This window comes from Marmota flaviventris, chromosome 2, assembly GCF_047511675.1.
Source record: "Marmota flaviventris isolate mMarFla1 chromosome 2, mMarFla1.hap1, whole genome shotgun sequence".
NCBI lineage: Eukaryota > Metazoa > Chordata > Mammalia > Rodentia > Sciuridae > Marmota > Marmota flaviventris.
This window is the reverse complement of record NC_092499.1, coordinates 203,846,747-203,865,576: the sequence shown is the minus strand read 5'-3', so window position 1 is coordinate 203,865,576 and position 18,830 is coordinate 203,846,747. Positions and strand designations below refer to the sequence as shown.

Sequence of the window (18,830 nt, the reverse complement as noted above, 5' to 3'; positions counted from 1 at the left end):
ACTGCCCTCTGATGTCTGCAAGTCTATTGTCACAGTACTCATAGATCTGTTTACACATGACCACAGCAATCTTGGGATACCCACTGGAGACTGCAGGTTTGCTGCCAATACTGCCACCATTTTGAGGCATGGCCACCTCAGTCTGGAGACACTGGCCAGGGTCTGGAGATAGATTGGTGTGGTACTTGTGGCTCTGGTTGCACCTGTGGTCTTTGTGCTGGGTGTGTTAGTGGCCACCATCTTGATACCTCTTTGCAGGGTCACTCCTTAGTGTAAGTGCATGTCTTGTGGTCTTTATGCAAAATGAAATGGCATTGAAATCTTGGTACTGCAGTAAAGGCTGGGGAAGCTGAAACACATTTTCATCAGATTGCAGCTAGGTTTGTGTGGGCCAGTCTGAGTCTGGCAAGCTGTGGAATGTCAGAGACTAGGGGCAGTTCCTCAGGGGAGCTCAGGTTGGAGAAACTGGAGAAACCCAGACTCTGTCCAGCTCACAGAGTCTTGAACTGCATGGGGAGAGAAAGGACTGGCTACAGTGGGTGGGAAGACTGGAAGAGGATGTGAGAGCATATTGCTATCAGCTCATGCACCCAACTGGTCTGGTGTAAGGCCAAGCCCCAGCTTCGTGATTCTCTAAAAGGAAGTTTGGCATGCATGGGGCAGGGGATCTATTTTTGACAGTGTTATCATTTAGGTTTTTTTTCTTTTAAACATTTATTTTATTTCATTTTTATGTGGTGGTGAGGCTCAAACCCAGTGCCTCATACATAATTGGTGAAAACTCTACCTCTAGGCATAACACAGCCCTCATTTAGTTTTATATATGGAAACATAACACCTTGAATTTTAAAATAAAACTATCAATGCCAGGCTTTGTTCTAGGCAAAGAGGACATAGACATGAACAAAACAGCAAGGAACCTGTACTCCTATACTTGTGAGGGCTACTATTCCAGAAGTCTGACCCAAGAATTCAAGCACTAAAGAGACCTGGAGTACTGACCCCTTCTATGCATCTGATTTAAGGTTACCATCCATGAATGTTTTACCTTCTCAATTATTCTAAAACACCCCTCGCCATGTCATTTACCTGCTCCAACCCTTTTCTACCTGTGAGATAAAGACCTCCTTAAGAAGCCCTCCCTTTCTTGCTTCTCCACTTGCATCTCCCCACCCTTTATTGAGATTTCAAGAATTCTTGTCTCATCCCTACTTGTACTTTTGGGTACTTTCCATTGTTAGACTGCTAACTCCTTATTAGACACCAGATGGCGCCAGAACTACACTTTTGACTTTTTTCTAGCGTCCAACAGAGTATCTGCCTATTACTTATTGACTGACTTGTTTACTAAAAATTTTAGAAAGCCCTTCAGTACTTGTTTTACAAGTAGCTTTTAAATTTTTTTCATACAAATCTTCATTAATTGTATGTATGAAATTAATCATCCAGCCGTGAAAGGGAGTTACATTCACCATCCAGTGTTTGTGTGTGTGTGTGTGTGTGTATGAACATACATATTTATATACATATATGTATATTTATTTTTCAAAATTTTATTCAGAAGTGGGGTAAGGGTTTCAATGCAGTCATGGCTTCTTCCTACTCCTGTTGTGCCTGGGATGTTTCAGGAGTCCTTACTAATATTGCAGGCATTTCTTTCTCTTTTCTATGCTGTGATTATTATAAGCCAATAAATAGAATAAATATATCTCAGAGATGTCAAATGTTATCTCACTTGTGGTTGTCCATTGGGCATCTGTAGGCATCAGTGAATAATCTGTGCTTTTTGGCAAAAGCAGCTTTTAAGTCTCTTGGTATGACGAGGATTTGTGGCCATTTAGCAGAACTGTCCCCGTGGATATGATTATCAATAGAATATGTATTATATAACATGATGGCATGACTTGGTAACAGGAATAAAGTGGTTTAACCTGATTTATGTATTTAAATTTATATATTTTATAGATATTTAATATACATATAATTTTATACTTATCTATTTTGAATATATGTATCTCTCTGTCTCTCTCTCACACACATATATGTTTATAATATTGTCTTTAGGATAAGCTGGTTTTGGGGATGGATTGAGGTGAGTGTAATGGTGAAAAGACCAAGGACAATTGATGAATTTTTGACGTGAGCACTCTAGGGTACTTGCTGATACCCAATCCTGTATGGGGCAGAAAGACCACATGAGACAGGGAAAAGAGTGCTGTCTTGAGGAAGGCTTTTGCGTTGATGTTTGTGATTTCTCTTAGATATCCACATGAACATGTCTGAAGGTGAGAGGAGAGGAGTGGGAAGAAAATGGATATTTGGAGGCAGGGGAATGTGGAAAATTCTGCCATGAGACTTAGCATAATCCTGGGTGTGGGTGAAGATACAGAAGTACAAGGAGAGTTTCTCTGAGCTGGGGACACACCTATATTTAGCAATGGAAAAGAGAAGTCTATGAAGGAGACAGAGAGTGAGGGCATCCAGTTAAGGAGATAGAAAACCAGGGAAATGGGCTGGGGATGTGGCTCAAGAGGTAGTCCGCTCGCCTGGCATGCGTGCGGCCCAGGTTCGATCCTCAGCACCACATACAAACAAAGATGTTGTGTCCGCTGAAAACTAAAAAATAAGTATTAAAAAATTAACTCTCTCTCTCTCACTCTTTCTTTACAAAAAGAAAAGAAAACCAGGAAAATATAATGACATGGATTTCTGGAAGAGATGATTTTAAAAAGAAAGGTAGAACTTCTTGTTCTGAAAACCACTAAAATGTGAACTATAGGGTGACAAAGGAGGGACCTTGAGATTTGGTGCCCTAGTGGTTTCTGATGATCTCAGTGGAACCCCTGTTCTCATGTGGTGAGAATTGAAGCCAACTGGATGATTTATGGAAAAATTAAGGTCAGCATAGTAAAAGCAGTAGCTGGAGATTGTTTTTCTGATTGTGTACAATGAGATAAAGGGGACTCAGCCAGGTGTTAACATTTATGGTCTCTGAGATGTGGGGAGAAGTTCATTCCAGCAAGTGCTTGTTTGTAGCTGCAGAAATCTTTTTTTCTATTACTGTGTTTGCCACCTACACCCTGGAATTGATTTTTTAAAAGTAATATGGAAGCTCAATAGTAATTTCTTGAGAGTAGAAAGGGTGCTGGGGCAGGACAAGGAATGAAAGTACAAGATAGATCATTAGATATGATCACTGTGTACCATGCATTTGGAAATATTATGCTCGATTCCATTAACATGTGCAATAAATATTTGTTAATTAAAAAAAATTAAAAGTAATTATTCTATTTGATTACTAAAAGGTAGGCACTCAACATCGAGGGAGAGAATATCCTATAGTTTGTTTCCTGCTTGCGAAAATGGTCATTGTCAGTTACTTGTAAAAATAATTGATTAAATAATTTTGGAAGGAATAGTATGGATTTGAAATGCCTTGTTGCCACAGCATAATGAGGTTACCTGATGGTCACTGAAATATTTGAAGTGCTACAGTCCATCCATTTTCAAAGTAGTAGTTTGTGCCAGCTTCATCCTTTGGGAATGTAATACTTTCCCCTTATTCCTTAACTATTTGTTGCATTTAAGTCACTGAATCTGCCCACTCCTAAAAGACAAGGATGCTAAGCTCCACATGAAGGAGGGGATGCTATTCTCCTGTATTGTTTTTAACTCTTCTATATGAAAGATTTGTCTGTTCTCATCACTTTTTATCAATGAAGTCAATTATTTTTTTATCACTAAATACATATGAGTTTGTTGCTTTCACTGATATTTTACTGTTAAAGGTTTTTATTTTATTGCTCATCTTTTTTTTTCAGCTTTCACTCTTTCAGGATCTTTTACTTTAGTTCTTATGTCATTTGTCAGGCATCCACATGTGGGACACCTTGGGAGACTCTCCTCCTACTCTTTCTTCTCTGCCTCCTTCTATGTTCAGGCTCATCTTTTAGTTTATCTTACCAGATCAGAGAATCAGCACCTTCTGCAGTGAAATATGCTCCTTTTTACTGGTATTGTTAGGACAACTTGTGTAATTTGTCAGGCCCAATGCAAAATGAAAACTTAAGAGTCCCTGTCTAAAAGCAGGTGACTGTGCCATTGACAGCATGCCACAGAAATCTATTTCTTTCTTCTGTGATCTCTTCACATGTCATGGTACACTTTATCTGTATTTTAATTGTCCTTCTTATTACAGCATTTTAAATTATCAGCAAGACTTCTAACATTTATCGTTAAGTATGACATATCAATTCTAAATGCAAACTTACAAGTAAGTCATATTGTAACGCTTGCACATCCATGTTGTGCTCATTAATGCCAAAGCATTGAATATGTTACACAGAATCAGTGCAATAGTTTTTACTACACTTTGATAACTGTGGACAGTTTCTCCAACTGATTTGTAAATGAGTTTGAAAGAACTGGAAGAAAAGTGACTGTGGATCACCCTGCTTTCCCTTTCCCTTCACATCCTCAGCTGGAGAGGTGGGCTAACACAGAGAAGTACCTTGAGTGACAAAGCTGTCTTCTTTCTGTATTTTAATCTAATTCTGGTGGACATTACTGTGTGGCCTCCCTGGGTTTCATCACCCTCCCTTTTTTTACTTATTTGTGGTTAGAACATGGTCATGTTTTACCGAACTCTCTCATAGCTCCCATATTTCCTTGGCTCACTGGACTTCTGTGATTATGGGAATGAAAACTCAATGTGCATGAGGTGGTCAAATGCAGTACACCTGCAGGTTACATTTATGTGCTGGGTTCATACCAGTAGTCCATTGCCTTCTTGGAATTTACTTATGAAAAATAAGTAGTAAGATAAAACCAATAAAAATTATGATAGCAACAGCAGAATATTTATTCAAGAACAGGTCCACTTTGAGCAGAAATCCTGACTGTGTAGGAAGAGCATCATGGGGCTAGTCCACCTTTCCCTGCCTTCTGCCTCCTCCTCCCTCTCTCTCCATCATCCTTCTCTCCCTTCATCCCTTCCTTCCTTCCTCCCTTGCACAATAGTAAGAATACTAAGTAGGATATATGTACTCTGAAAACATAAGTGAATATTATATTATTGTAACGTTTAAGTACAGAATTATTCTGCAAATATCTAGAAGTTGTTTATCTTATACAATTGAAATTTTATATCCATTGAAGATTCAGCACCCCATTTTACCCTAGCCACATTTCTTTGCAAACAACATTCTACTCTCTGTTTACATTTTATTTTATTTTATTTTTTTTGACATTAGGATTGAACCCACAGCATTTAATCACTGAGCCACATCCCCAGATTAATTTTTTTTTTTTAATTTAGAGACAGGGTCTCACTCAGTTGCTTAGGGCCTGGCTAATTTGATGAGGCTGGTTTTTAACTTCTGATCCTCCCACTTGAGCTTCTCAAACCACTGGTATTCAAGATATGGCCCACTGTGCCCAACTTGTTCACTGTTTTTTCCTCAAGTTTTTTATTGTAATAGAGACATAGGGATTTTTTGTGTGTATTTTAACTTTATACTATTCTCAGGTGATGTGTAAGTAATTTATCTCATTCCAACAGTTGAATCTTTTCCCTGTTCATGCTTTACTGTGCTGTGCAGAAGCTTTTGGTTTAATGAAATTATACCTGTCTGTTTATGGATCCTGTCCCCTGTTCTTTTACTGTCATAGCCAAAGGACCACTTCCTAAAGCAATGTTGTAAAGTGTTTCTTCTGTGTTTTCTTTTTATATTTTGCTCACAAACTTATGCTCTTCTTTCTTTTTTTTTCTATTTTAGATTGAAAAATAGCAACTTCAATTGTTTGTGTGGTATAGCATGATACTTTAATACATGTAACACTGTGTACTGATCAACTCACAGTAAAAATCATATTTGTCACCTTAGTAGGATGGGAAGAGATTGGTAAATGGGACCCCAGTATTTGATTCCAAGAATTTTACAGATTCATATCTCACTGTTACATTTTTTCCTCTTTGAGTTGATGTTTTGATATGGTGTAAGATAGGTTTTGGTTTTCTTTCTTCCACATGTTGACAGTGAGTGTCCTCAGCACCATCTGTTAAAGAGACTATCCTTTATCCATTCTGTATTATTGGCCCTCTTCTCAAAGATGAGTGTGAAGTGAATGTGTGGGCTTATCCTCCTTCTCTTTTCTGTGCATTGGTCTGTATATTGCCTTCTATTTCAGTACAACGGTGTTTTAATTCTTAAAGTTTATAATTTGTTTGATTCTATCTTTTTTGCATTTGTTACAATTAGGTATACATAACAGTATAATTGACACAGCATATATAAATGAAGTGTAACTTCACATTTTTCTTGTTGTACATGATGTAGAATTACACCAGTTATGTAATTGTATAAGCATGCAGGGTAATAATATCTGATCCATTTCATTATCCTTCAAAACCTCATACCTCTTTCCCTCCCTTCACTTCCCTCTCTCAAATCCAAAGTGCATTTATTCTTCCCTAGTGCCTTCCATTGTGAATTAGCATCTGCACATGAGATAAAATATTCAGCCTTTGGAAGTTTGCTATTGGTTTATGTAGCTTAGCATGGTATTCTCAAGTTCCATCCATTTGCCGGCAAGTGGCATGATTTTATTCTTTTTAGGGTTGAGTAATATTACACACACACACACATATATATATAAACATTTTATTTATCCATTCATCAGTTGAAGGGTACCTAGGTTGTTTCCATGCTTTAGCTATTGTGAATTGACCTACTCTACATTCACGTGGCCGCCAGAAATGCATGAGTGTACCTTTTCTCACACATCCTCATGAACACTATTATTGCTTGTATTCTTGATAATTGCCACTATGGCTGTAGTGAAATTAAATATGGAAATAGCTTTGATTTGCATTTCTCTAATTGCTAAAGATGATGGTCTTTTTTTTTATATGTTTGTTGATCAATTGTATTTCTTCTTCTGTGAAGTGTCTGTTTAGTTCCTTAGTCCATTTATTGATGGGTTTTCTCTCTCTCTCTCTCTCTCTCTCTCTGTTTTGCATTAAGTTTGTTGAGTTCTTTACATATCTTGGAGATTACTGCTCTATTTGACGTGTGTGTTGTAAAGATTTATTTTCCCATTCTGTAGTCTCTCTTTTCATGTTATAGATTGTTTCCTTTGTGGAGAATAAGCTTCTTAGTTTGACTCCATCCCATTAATTGATTCCTAATTTTACTGTTTGTGTTTAGGAGTCTTGTTCAAGAAGTCAAGTCCTAATGATGAGGATGTGGACCTTCTCTCTTTTTTTTTTTTCTGTTAGGCACAGGGTCTCCATTCTCATGTCTAGGTCTTTGATATACTTTGAATTGATTTTTGAGCACAGTGAGAGATAGAGGTTTAATTTTATCTTTCTACACATGGATTTTCAGTTTTCCCAGTACCAATTATTGAAGAGGCTATCTTTTCTTCAATTTATGTTTTGGGTACCTTTTTCTAGTAGGAGATTGGTCTACATGTCTTTTGGTATCTTTTTTTTTTTTTTTTTTTTTTTTTTTTACTATTTCTCTGTAGTATAGTTTAAGGTCTAGTATTGTGATGCCTACTGATTCACTCATTTCAAAAGAAAAATAGATACAACTTTTTTTTGTTTTAACATATCTCTCTACTTTTAATTTTTTTGCACATTTCTATGGTATGTTAATTACTATAACTTTAACATAACTCCTTGTTTCTCATAGAAAATGAAAATAGATCAATGTGAAATACTTTTGAGTATGAATAATTCTGTCATTTTTATATGTCCAAATCTGAGAAACCAGAGAAATGACCAGTTATCACAGTATGGGATACCTGTGGGCTCTGGAAGTAGGGAGCTTGGACTTTTTCTTCACCGTTGACCATGATATTTTTTCATCATGACCATGTAATGTGTACTATCTATTTTCACATTTTTTCTATGATGAAAAATTTAGACATATATTGTTGATCCTTGATTTTCTAGGTTCAACTCCAAGCCCTTGTAAGTAATGTTCTTCTCTTGTACATGCCTTCATGTCTCCTATACTCAAATTCTCCAGCCTGTGAGGTGGGTTTCTCTCAGCTACCCATTCAATGGGACATCTAATACCTAAGAAATGAGGAAATTCATCTTTCTTAATGTGGCCAGATACCAAATATCAGTTTTTATTTCCAGGAAGGCAATAAAAATGAGGACTCTCAAACCCTGAGGTACTGGCAAAATGTATCGTCCTAAGATTGGAGCAGCCAATTCTAAAACTAGTTTGTGCCAGTGTTTGTAACAAAGAAGAAAGTGAAAATGTAAGAGACCTTCACTGTTGCAATCCCTCTGGATGTCCCTGAAGCCCCATAAGGCCTGTCACCAATGACACCACATCTCATGACCCCAGTAAAGGCCATGGCTGCTAAGTTAAAAACTATGTCTCTTGTCTCATTCCAAAGTAAATTAGTCAATTAAAGTTTAACTAAAGCTAATTTCAAAATGCAAATATTATATTTTTATTTTTAATATTATATTAAAGTAAAAAATTAAATCATACTTTAGTAAACATTAAACATTTAGTAAACATTAAATTTCTATTCACTATAATCCCTCTCCAACTTATTAATGTTAGACTTAACTTAGCCAATAGATGACTTTTGTCAAAACTCAGGAACAAATAAAGATGTTAAATTATTATTATTATTATTACTATTATTATTATTATTATTATTATTTAAATACTTGTACTATTGTCTATAAATTAAGCTAAATACTATTGCTCTTTTCAATTTATTAAATAAAAAAAGGGGAAAAACAAGACCCCATAGGCACACATTAGATACTAGAAATTGTTTTCTTAATTGTGATACTGAGAGTCTTACTGCTACTAAACATGATTCAGTAAATTAAATCAGATTTCAAAGGAGACTTTAAACTTGTTGTCATAATAATTACTGAAAACCTGGCACAGGAAGGTAAATTTCCAGCTGCAAAATTTACAGCATTGCAGCTTCATGAGTTTGCAAAGTAAGTAAAAATTATAGGGGGGGAAAACTTCTCTGAAACAATTTCTCAGGACCATTTTTAATGTACACTGCAGTGTGTACTGGAAAGTCCACCCATAAATAATTTGACTTAAACTATACTTCCAAGATCCTTCATAGTAAGATAAATGCTGATGGAAGGATTGAAACTAAGTTAAATCCTATATTAACTGTACTGACTATAATGGTCAATTTTACCTATGTTTATCATATGGTAAAATGGCTGTCTGGAAGTACCTTTTGAGGAAAAGAAAGCGTACCTTTGAGGAAAAGAAACCTAAACCAGCCAATCATGCTAGTTCTTAAAGATTGATACTATATTTGCTTATTTGGACAATAGTCAGAAAGATTATTAAAATATAAATTTTGTTCCTATACAGGCCAGTTATTCACATAAAATATCCACCAATGTAATATTGCTCAAAACATTCTACAATAAAAATTGACACCTTTCATAAATGGATGGATTGTGAAAATGCCTTGCCAGTATAACAAAAACTGCCTAGAAATAGTGTGTATGTTTTAGACTGTTCTCCCAGAATAGACAAAGGTAATTATTTAAAGATGCCATTACACTTAGAGGTTTATTGGTATTACCCTAACTTTCAGTGAGATGGCACTCAGAAGGATGTTTAGGTTTTTGACTTCTGCCTTCAGATTTTTACATTTACTAAAAAACCTAAGAGACCCCTTAAACATGAGAAATGAAACTTTTCTCTTTTTATTACTAGTTATTGCCAGCTAATGTTTCAGAGCTTTAATGTGCTAAGTTACCGTTCAGGCTTCAAAACAGGTGCATGCCAATTAACCAGACCTAAACGAGGTCTTGATCTCATGATCCTGGAAGTTACTACATTAAATATTACTCTTTGCTTCTACAATCACAGCCTTTGTGGCTACGTGTCAAACTTACAACATATGAATCGTCTTCATAACTTGACTTAAACTGTACTTCCAAGATCCTTCATAGGAAGATAAGTGCCAGGCTCTGGTGCGGGGAGTGGACTTCACTTTGGGGTCGCAAGGCCTCATCTCTCCGCTGAGGCCAAGGCCGAGTGGGCAGTGCCCCAGCAGGTAACCCGACAGGCCCCCGGAGCCGCTCCCCCCGCATTCCCTCCCCCCGCCGGGCAGGGGAAGGAAGACACTGGGGGGAGGGGAAAGGGAAAGGGGGTGGGGAAGGGGATGTGGAGACCGCGGGGCCCTGTGCCCGGCCTCTGCAATGCTCTAGGGCTGCTGGCCGCGCGGCGCCTCGGAAGACACAGCCCTGTGCCTCGCCGGCGTGGAGCCTGCACAGGAGTGAGCCCTGGGGCGGCAAAGGCTTGGCTGAGGGAGGCCGACCGAGCTGCTGCCTCCCTTTGGTTTCCTGCTCGGCTAGGTCCGTGGTGGTGGCGTGGGTTTGGGGTGCGGCCGAGCAGCGGGTTCACCAGCGGCCGCGCCTGCTCGAGGCCCGAGGCCTCCGAAGACCCCAGCCCCAACCCCCTAGTGAGCCCTGCGTCAGGAGGGGGCGTTGCCTTGGCCGAAAGGAGCCGGCAGAGGGCAGGTGCCCAGTGGACGGGGAGCCCTGGCTGTGACCTAAGGCGGAGGCCGGACTGACGCGGGCCGAGCCGGCGGCCCGGGCTGTTGGACAGGCCTTGGGCGGCGGGCGGGCGGAGGAGGGAGGAGAGGACCAGGCGGGGAAGTGGGTGGAGGCCGTGAGGTGAGGGGCTCTGGGGAGGGCCGGCGGCCGCGCGGGGTTGGTGGCCAACGGCACTGCAGCTGCAGGCCCCCTCCCCGCCCCCATCACTGCCTGCGGGGCTCAGGCCTGGCCGGTGCGGCCGCCGCGAGCTTCCTCCCCGCGGCCCCTGTCCTGCCGGCCGGCCGCCCGCCCGTGCGCACCTCGGCCTACCCTCCCACGGGGAGCCGCCTGGGGGGGGGGGCGGGGGGCTGCCCTCCAGCAGCGAACTTTGCTGCCGAATGTCGATGAGTGTGATCGGCGCTTTCGGGAGGTGCTGCCGCAGCTGCGGGAAGGAGCGCCCCCAGGCGGGCGGTGTCGGCAACAGCCAGTTTGTCAAGCTGTAGCGGCTGCTGCTACCCTGACTGGGCTTCACCTGCCGCCTCGGTTTCTCTTTTTGCCCCGTCCTGGCCTATGGGCCTGCAGCTGTGGACAGGGCAGTCCTGCAGTCGGGAAGGCGAACTCCGGGGTGCATCCGCCTCGGCCGACTTGCCCGCGGCCTGGGCACTGCCGCTGCGAAGGCTTAGGCGCAGGGTGCAGCGCTACTGGGACCGCTGCGCCCCAGCGAGCCAGGAAGGAGGGGGGGGTACCTTTTTGAAACAGATTTTTAAAGGAATTTTGATAGCCAACGGGATTTTAATTTTAGTTTAACCCAAGTGTCCACCAGTCTGCAGTGCAGGAAAAAGGGACGGGCTGTTTCTATGTGGCAGGATTTACCAGCTTCTAAAAGATGGAGTTTGCTGAGGTTCCCTGAGCCCATTCTTCCACCTTCAGCCAGGAGAACTTTTTACACCCTTGGAAGTACAGCAGAAAAGCAAAGAGGCCACTAGGCCTTGAGAAATGACTGCCATTTTGAAGAGAAGATGCAGATGGCCTTATTAACTCAGATTAATTACTGTGTTTTTGGATTCCAGGTTGATGCTGGCCCAGGATGGATCACACCTGTGAACTATCTAGAAGAAATTGTCTGCTGCCCTTTTCCAATCCAGTGAATTTAGATGCCCCTGCAGACAAGGACAGCCCTTTCGGTAATGGTCAATCCAATTTTTCTGAGCCACTTAATGGGTGTACTATGCAGTTGTAGGCTGCCAGTGGAACATTCCAAAATTCTTATGGACAAGATTCTCCATCTTGTTACATTCCACTGCGGAGACTACAGGATTTGGCCTCCATGATCAATGTAGAATATTTAAATGGGTCTGCTGATGGATCAGAATCATTTCAAGACCCTGAGAAAAGTGATTCAAGAGTTCAGTCGCCAATTGTTTGCACTTCCTTGAGTCCTGGTGGTCCAACAGCACTTGTTAAGAAACAGGAACCCTCTTGTAATAACTCCCCTGAACTCCAGTTAAAAGTAACAAAGATGATCAAGGATGGCTTTCTGCACTTTGAGAATTTTATTTGTGTGGACGATGTAGATTCTGAAATGGACCCAGAACAGTCAGTCACAGAGGATGAGAGTATACAAGACATCTTTGACAAATGACACCTGCAATTATGAGCCTAAATCAGAGAATGGTGTAGAGATGGCCATGAGAAGTGAACCAAGACAGCACGACAGAGAGTAGACACGGTGCAGTCAAATCGCCATTCTTGCCATTAGCTCCTCAAACTGAAACACAGAAAAATAAGCAAAGAAGTGAAGTGGACGGCAGCATTGAAAAAACAGCCCCTCTCCCAGCCCCCTTTTCACTAGGAGATACAAAAGTTACCATAGAAGAGCCATTAAACTCAATAAATTTATCTTTTCAGGATGATCCAGACTCCAGTACCAGTACATTAGGAAACATGCTAGAATTACCTGCAACGTCGTCATCATCTACTTCACAGGAATTGCCATTTGTAAGCAGTTTTTGGTACAAATTAAATATATACATGAATGTATATACACAGGCCACTTAAAGAGAAGCTTAAAACTAATTTGTTTTTGGTTATCAGTTCACAGTTGAAAGCTAATGATAAGCTTTAATGGGGGAAATTTTACTTTGATTTTAAAATTTGTGTCTTATGAGTGGTTCCTTTTGGCTTTTCCCAATAAATCTCCATTGAGGATTGACTAAATGTTAAATTTATAAGGGCATTTGATTGAGTTCAAATTTAAGTTTTCAAGATGTAGGAATACATTTTATTATCTCTTACAAAAAACAAAAACTTGGTATTGCTAGTATCATGAATGTAGGTGAACCAGTTCCTTACTTCAGAGGCCTGTTTCCACATAAGGCATGGCTTGTTTTTTTTTTTTTTTTTTTTTTGGTCAGTGGGTGACTTGCTGTAGGTTAAAGTACATTTTGAGTACAGATTGAAAATGGCTAAGAAGAAAAAGCTTTCCTGGATATCAGTCAACTTAAATGAGGTTGATTTTTCTGAACTCCTTGTGAAGGTATAGAACATCCTAGGCTTTTGATGGTTGCCACCATCAGGGTAGGCTCTTTAGTCTTTCCTGATTTTAAAATTTGAAGCATATTTATATGTGTGCGTATGTGTGTGGAAATGGAGAAGAACTCACTTGAGTTTTTCAGTATTGTAATACTCTTAAAGGGCGGTAAATGATAAGGTTATTATTTATTAGAACTTAATGTAAAATTTCTTGACCTCTTTATTTAACTAAATGATCAGTTGACTTCTCTTAGCCTTGGTTTCATCACTTCTAAAATCCAAAAGTACTTTGATTTCTAAGATTCCTGCTCCTTTCAGCTTTAAATATGATTTTGTTTTTCTCTAAATATCACATTGTCGTGGTCAGAGGTAGTGTCACCAAGAAGATATTTTTTCTTGTTTTTTTTTTGCCAACAAATCCCTCATTCTATGAAGATTTTATAAAAAGGATTTTGATAATACGTAATGATTGTTTTGAGTGCCTTAAACATTCACTGTAACACACATCCCTGCTGTTCTTTATAGTTACAGAGGGAGAATGTGGGTATGTTGAGTTTGTTTCTGTTGATTCATATCTTAAACTTATTTAAATATACTTTAATAATCTGGTTTTTTAGTCTGGCAGTTGCAGATGTAAAAAATATTGCTGTGGTGGTTATCATGAGTTTGTATTGTCCCAGACACATTGAGGTGGATAGGGTGTTTTGAAAACCTTCCAGTGGGGGTTGACGGTGGTAGCAGCACAGGCCTGTAATCCCAGCAGCCCAGGAGGCTGAGGCAGGAGAATCTCAAGTTTGAGAACAATCTCAGCAACTCAGCAAGGCCCTGTCTCAATGATAGAAAAAGTTGGGGAAAAAAGTTCAGTGGAAAAATAGACCTGGGTTCAATCCCCGGTACAACAAAACAAAACAAAACTCTGACAGCTGATGAGACAGATCTTTTTTTTTTTTTTTTTGGTATCAAGGATTGAATGCAGGGATGCTTAACCACTGAGCCATATCCCCAGCTTGTTTTATTTTTTATTTTGAGACAGGGTCTTGCTAAATTGCTGAGGCTGGTTTTGAACTTGTGATCCTCCTGCCTCAGCCTCTAGAGTGGCTGGGATTACAGGCCTGTGCCACTATTCCTGGAGAGACAAATCTTTTGCTTGGGTTCATGTTGAAGTTTATTGTAGGCTGGGCACAGTGGCACATGCCTGTAATCCCAGTTATTTGGTAGGCTGAGGCAGGAGGATTGAAGTCTGAAGATCAGCCTGGACAATTTAGTGACTCTGTCTCAGAATTTAAAAAAAAGGGCTAGGGCTAGGCTGGGCTCAATGCTCCTGTAATTGTAGTGGCCAGACGGGAGGCTGAGACTGGAGGAATGGGAATTCAAAGCCTCAGCAAAAGCAACTCAGTGAGACCCTATTTCTAAATAAAATACAGAATAGGGCTGAAGATGCTGCACAGTGGGCAAATGCCCCTCAATTGTTCCATCCCCATACCAAAAAAAAAGGGGGGGGGCTAGGAATGTAGCTGAACACCCCTGGGTTCAATCTGTACTGCCACAATGGAAAAAAAGAGAGAGAGAGAGAGAGAAAACTTCATTGTACATGTATGTAGTTTTGTCTTTGTTTTCACATAAATTTTAGATTGAGGATGGGGATAAAGGTATTATTGAAAGCATACAAGTATAAATGTAAACCTGTCTGATTCTCATTAAACAGAAGTTAATTGAGTACTGGTCCTGGGTGGGCTTTATTTTCGCCATTTATTTATTTGTTTATTTATGGTACTGGGGATTTAACCTAAGGTCAATTTACCACTGGGCCACATCCCTATCCCTTTTTTCAGATTTTTTTTTTTTTTTTTTTTGGTCCTGAGGATTGAACCCAGGGGTGCTTAACCACTTAGTCACATCCCCAGCCCTTTTTTATATTTTACTTAGAGAGAGGGCCTCACTGAGTTGCTGATGCTGACTTTGAACTTTTGCTCCTCCTGCTTCAGCCTCTTGAGCTGCTGGGATTACAGGGGTGCACCACTGTGTCTGGCTCATTCCTAGCCCTAATTTGTTTTTTTTTTTTTTTTGGTGGTGCTGGAGATTTAACCCAGGGCCTTGTGCATGCAAGGCAGGCACTTAACTAACTGAGCTATATCCCCAGTCCAGCTCTAAACCTTTTTATGTTTTATGTATTTGTTTTTTAAACAATATTTTTCTCAGGCATCTGAGAAATTTTCCCTGGGATTCTAGTCTTCTCCCCCAAACCTGTCAGTAACCAGTTCCCCTTCAGCTGTCAACCCCTTGTAGCTGGGGAGGCCAGGAAAGGGTTTCTGCAGGGCAGTGATGTGCAAAGTTTAGCCAACCTGTAAAGTTAGCTCAAGTGAAGAGGACCAGGAGGCATGTGGTGCAGGGGTGGAGAGTCTGCCATGGACAGGATACCTTTGCTTAACTCATTTATATGTGGCACTGAGGATCAAACAGTGCTAGGCCAGCGCTCCACCACTGAGCTACAATCCCAGCCCTATGTTTATTTTGAGACAGGGTCTTACTAAATTGCTTAGGGCCTTGCTAAGTTGCTGAGGCTGGTCTTGAACCTTATGATCCTCCTGTCTCAGCCTCTAGAGCTGCTGAGATTATTGGCGTGTGCCACTGTGCCCGTTGACATGGATTTTAAACTGAGGACTTAAAAGTGAAGTCAACCTCAGAATGCAAATTTGGCTAAACAATATAATTTGGGAAAGATGTAATTAAAAATAGTTCTTCTATGTAGCCTTACAGTTTGTTGTTTTTTTTTTTGTACTAGGGATTGAACCCAGGGACAGTTAACCACTGAGCCATATCCCCAGCCCTTTTTATTTATTTATTTTTAAAATCTTATTTATTTATTTATTTTCTATCTTTATTTCACTTATTTATTTTTATGTGATGCTGAGGATCGACCCAGGGTCTCGCACATGGGAGGCGAGTGCTCCACCGCTGAGCCACAACCCCAGCCCTTTATTTTTGTTTTGAGACAGAGTCTCACTAAGTTTCTTATGTCCTCGCTAAGTTGCTGAAGCTGGCTTTGTTGTGATCCTCCTGCCTCAGCCTCCCAAGTTACTGGGATTATGCCCAGCTGTCACCATATGCTACTGACATTTGAATTCACTTTTTTTTTTTTTTTTCCTGTGGTGCTGGGGATTGAACCCATGGCTTTGTACATTCAAGTTAAGTACTCTACCAACTCAGCTATATTCCCAGCCCCCTGTACTGTTCACATTTTAAGTTCATTGATACCACAGGTATGGAGCCTATGCTCAGGGATAGGAATTTTGAAAATTCTTAGCATTATTGTCTTTTATTCTGTTTGTAATATTATAAAATTCTTTCTCTATAGACAGTGGGAAGGAGTAGTTATTATGGTTGTAAACCCAGTCTAGAATTAGAAAGATACATCAATCAAGAAAATCTGTAAGCATACCGTTTGCATCCTGTCACAAAGGAGCAGCCTCTTCACTTTACTCTCTGGTGTTCTTCAAGTTTTGTTTAGTGGTGCTAGGATTAGACCCAAGGTCTTTTGCATGCCAGGCAGACTCTCTATCACTGCACTATATGCCTCCTGATCCTCTTCATTTATTTTCTGGGTACAGTGATATAAAATGATTGTCATTACAATTTATTTTTTGGGTACCAGGGATTGAATTCAGGGGTACTCAACCACTGAGCCACATCCCCAGCCTCATTTTGTACTTTATTTAGAGACAGGTTCTTATTGAGTTGCTTAGCACCTCGCTTTTGCCGAGGCTGGCTTTGAATTCGTGATTCTTCTGCCTCAGCCTCCTGAGCTGCTGGGATTATAAGCGCGTGCCACTGTATCCGGCTCTCATTATAGTTTATAATCCTGACCTTGTTCTTATATTTAATCTTCTAATTCCTCCCAGTATACAAAGGCTTTGTGCATAGTATGTGTAGATAATATTTTGAAGAAGAATTGACCCCAGAGCTACAGCTTCTTGTTTATTAACTACTTTGGTCTATATCATTTCATTGGGTCTTTATAATCTTGTGTGTCATAAAATTGGCAGAATGGTGCACACCTGCAATCCCAGCAGTGCAAGAGGCTGAGGTAGGAGGATAGCAAGTTTTTATTTTTTTATGGTACCTATGATTGAACTCAGGGGTATCTAACCACTGAGCCACATCCCCAGCCCTTTTTTTTTTTTTTTTTTTGTATTTTATTTAGAGATAGGGTCTTGCTGAGTTGTTTGGGAACAGCTTGGAAGCCCTTGCTAAACTGATGAGGCTGGCTTTGAACTTTCGGTTCTGTTGCCTGAGCCTCTCAAGTCTCTGGGATTATAGGTGTGCGTCATGCCAACCCCATCTTTCTTTTTTGAGAAGAAAATTGATCTCTCCATATCTCTGTTGATCTGCTCTCTGACATTTTTTTTAAAGATTTTGTTTTATAATTACTCTTTTCCTCTAGGATCTATGTTCTCATTCTCTCCATTACATTACCATTTCCTGGGAAAATAAGGAACATTTAAAGGAATCTTACCCTGTCCTATAACTCATGAAGTTATTGTGCCCATTTATAGGTGATGTTCTCAAAACAGGCATCTATTTTATTTATCTCTAATGTTCTTGTTTTGATTTTGTATCCTCCACTTTGCTGAAACTGTTTTTTAATAAATCATAAATGACATTAAAAAAAAAGCCAGGATGTATTATTTGTGATACTGATTATTTTATGTTCCACAGGATATTTTGCTCTCACCATTTAAAGTTTCAGAAAATGAATTCAAGAATGATTTAAAAGACACTAAACACTACACAATAAGGAGTATAGGAATCCCTTAATACACATGTGACACTCTAGGATGTGTTAAAGATGAAAAACGTTCTATGTGGACATACTGAATTTATGTCTTGACTCTCATTTTTTTTTATCTACACAGTAACAACACACTTTAGAGAACATTCAAGCAAAAAATTCACAACATTATATGCATTCATCAGAAGCCAAAGCACATATGCTTTTTTGGCTTTTTCTAATTTTTACTATTTTTACACATTTCATTTTTGGTGATCTTAAAAATATCTACTTTTCAGAATCTGTTATTTCTCATTTGGAGAAAGAACAAAATTACAAAGCAAGAGACACAAGAAAGCTACTTTGTATATTCCTTACTTTGACCATATTACATTTGATGATATTAACATCAGTGGGAATTTCACAGGGCTACAGTTTAGAAACAAAAAACAAGACCACCAAACAGACACAAATACATTCACTCAGCACAAAGTGAAAAAAACATGAACCAGCAAATCCCCTCTTCTCACTTAAGTAGAAGACACAAGCAATACAGAAATCTGCCAGTCTTCAAAAACAAAAATATATCTGATTAGGAAATTTGTCAGAATCAGCCATATACTTTTGAACACTTCAAATAATAAAATATGTTCAAATTTATTTTAGAACAAAATATTTTATAAAGAATAAGGACTGAGAAGTTATTTAAAGGATAGAATACTTTCTAAAGTCACATAAATAGGTCACATTGTCAGTAAGCAACAGTTAAGAAAAAAATCAAAATAAAATAATAAAGAATTTGCCTTACCATGCTTTTACTGTTTATAACGACAGTGTTGGCATCTTTCAATTATAATTTGCAAATATGTACACAGCCTGAACAAACACTTTCTATATTTGATACTACCACTTTAGCAGAATTCACTTTTGTCTCATAGTCAATTCAACTTGCAAAACATCCATGGACATTCC

The 18,830-nt window shown here is 39.5% G+C and overlaps 1 long non-coding RNA gene across 1 annotated transcript; it reads left to right on the top strand.

The window, feature by feature from the left end:
* The first annotated feature begins 10,183 nt into the window (after window positions 1–10,183).
* On the top strand, window positions 10,184–17,521 carry LOC139704799 (uncharacterized). The gene is made up of 3 exons (XR_011706825.1): window positions 10,184–10,378; window positions 11,629–11,742; window positions 12,467–17,521. It is a non-coding gene; the product is annotated as an uncharacterized lncRNA (long non-coding RNA).
* The last annotated feature ends 1,309 nt before the right edge of the window (window positions 17,522–18,830 follow it).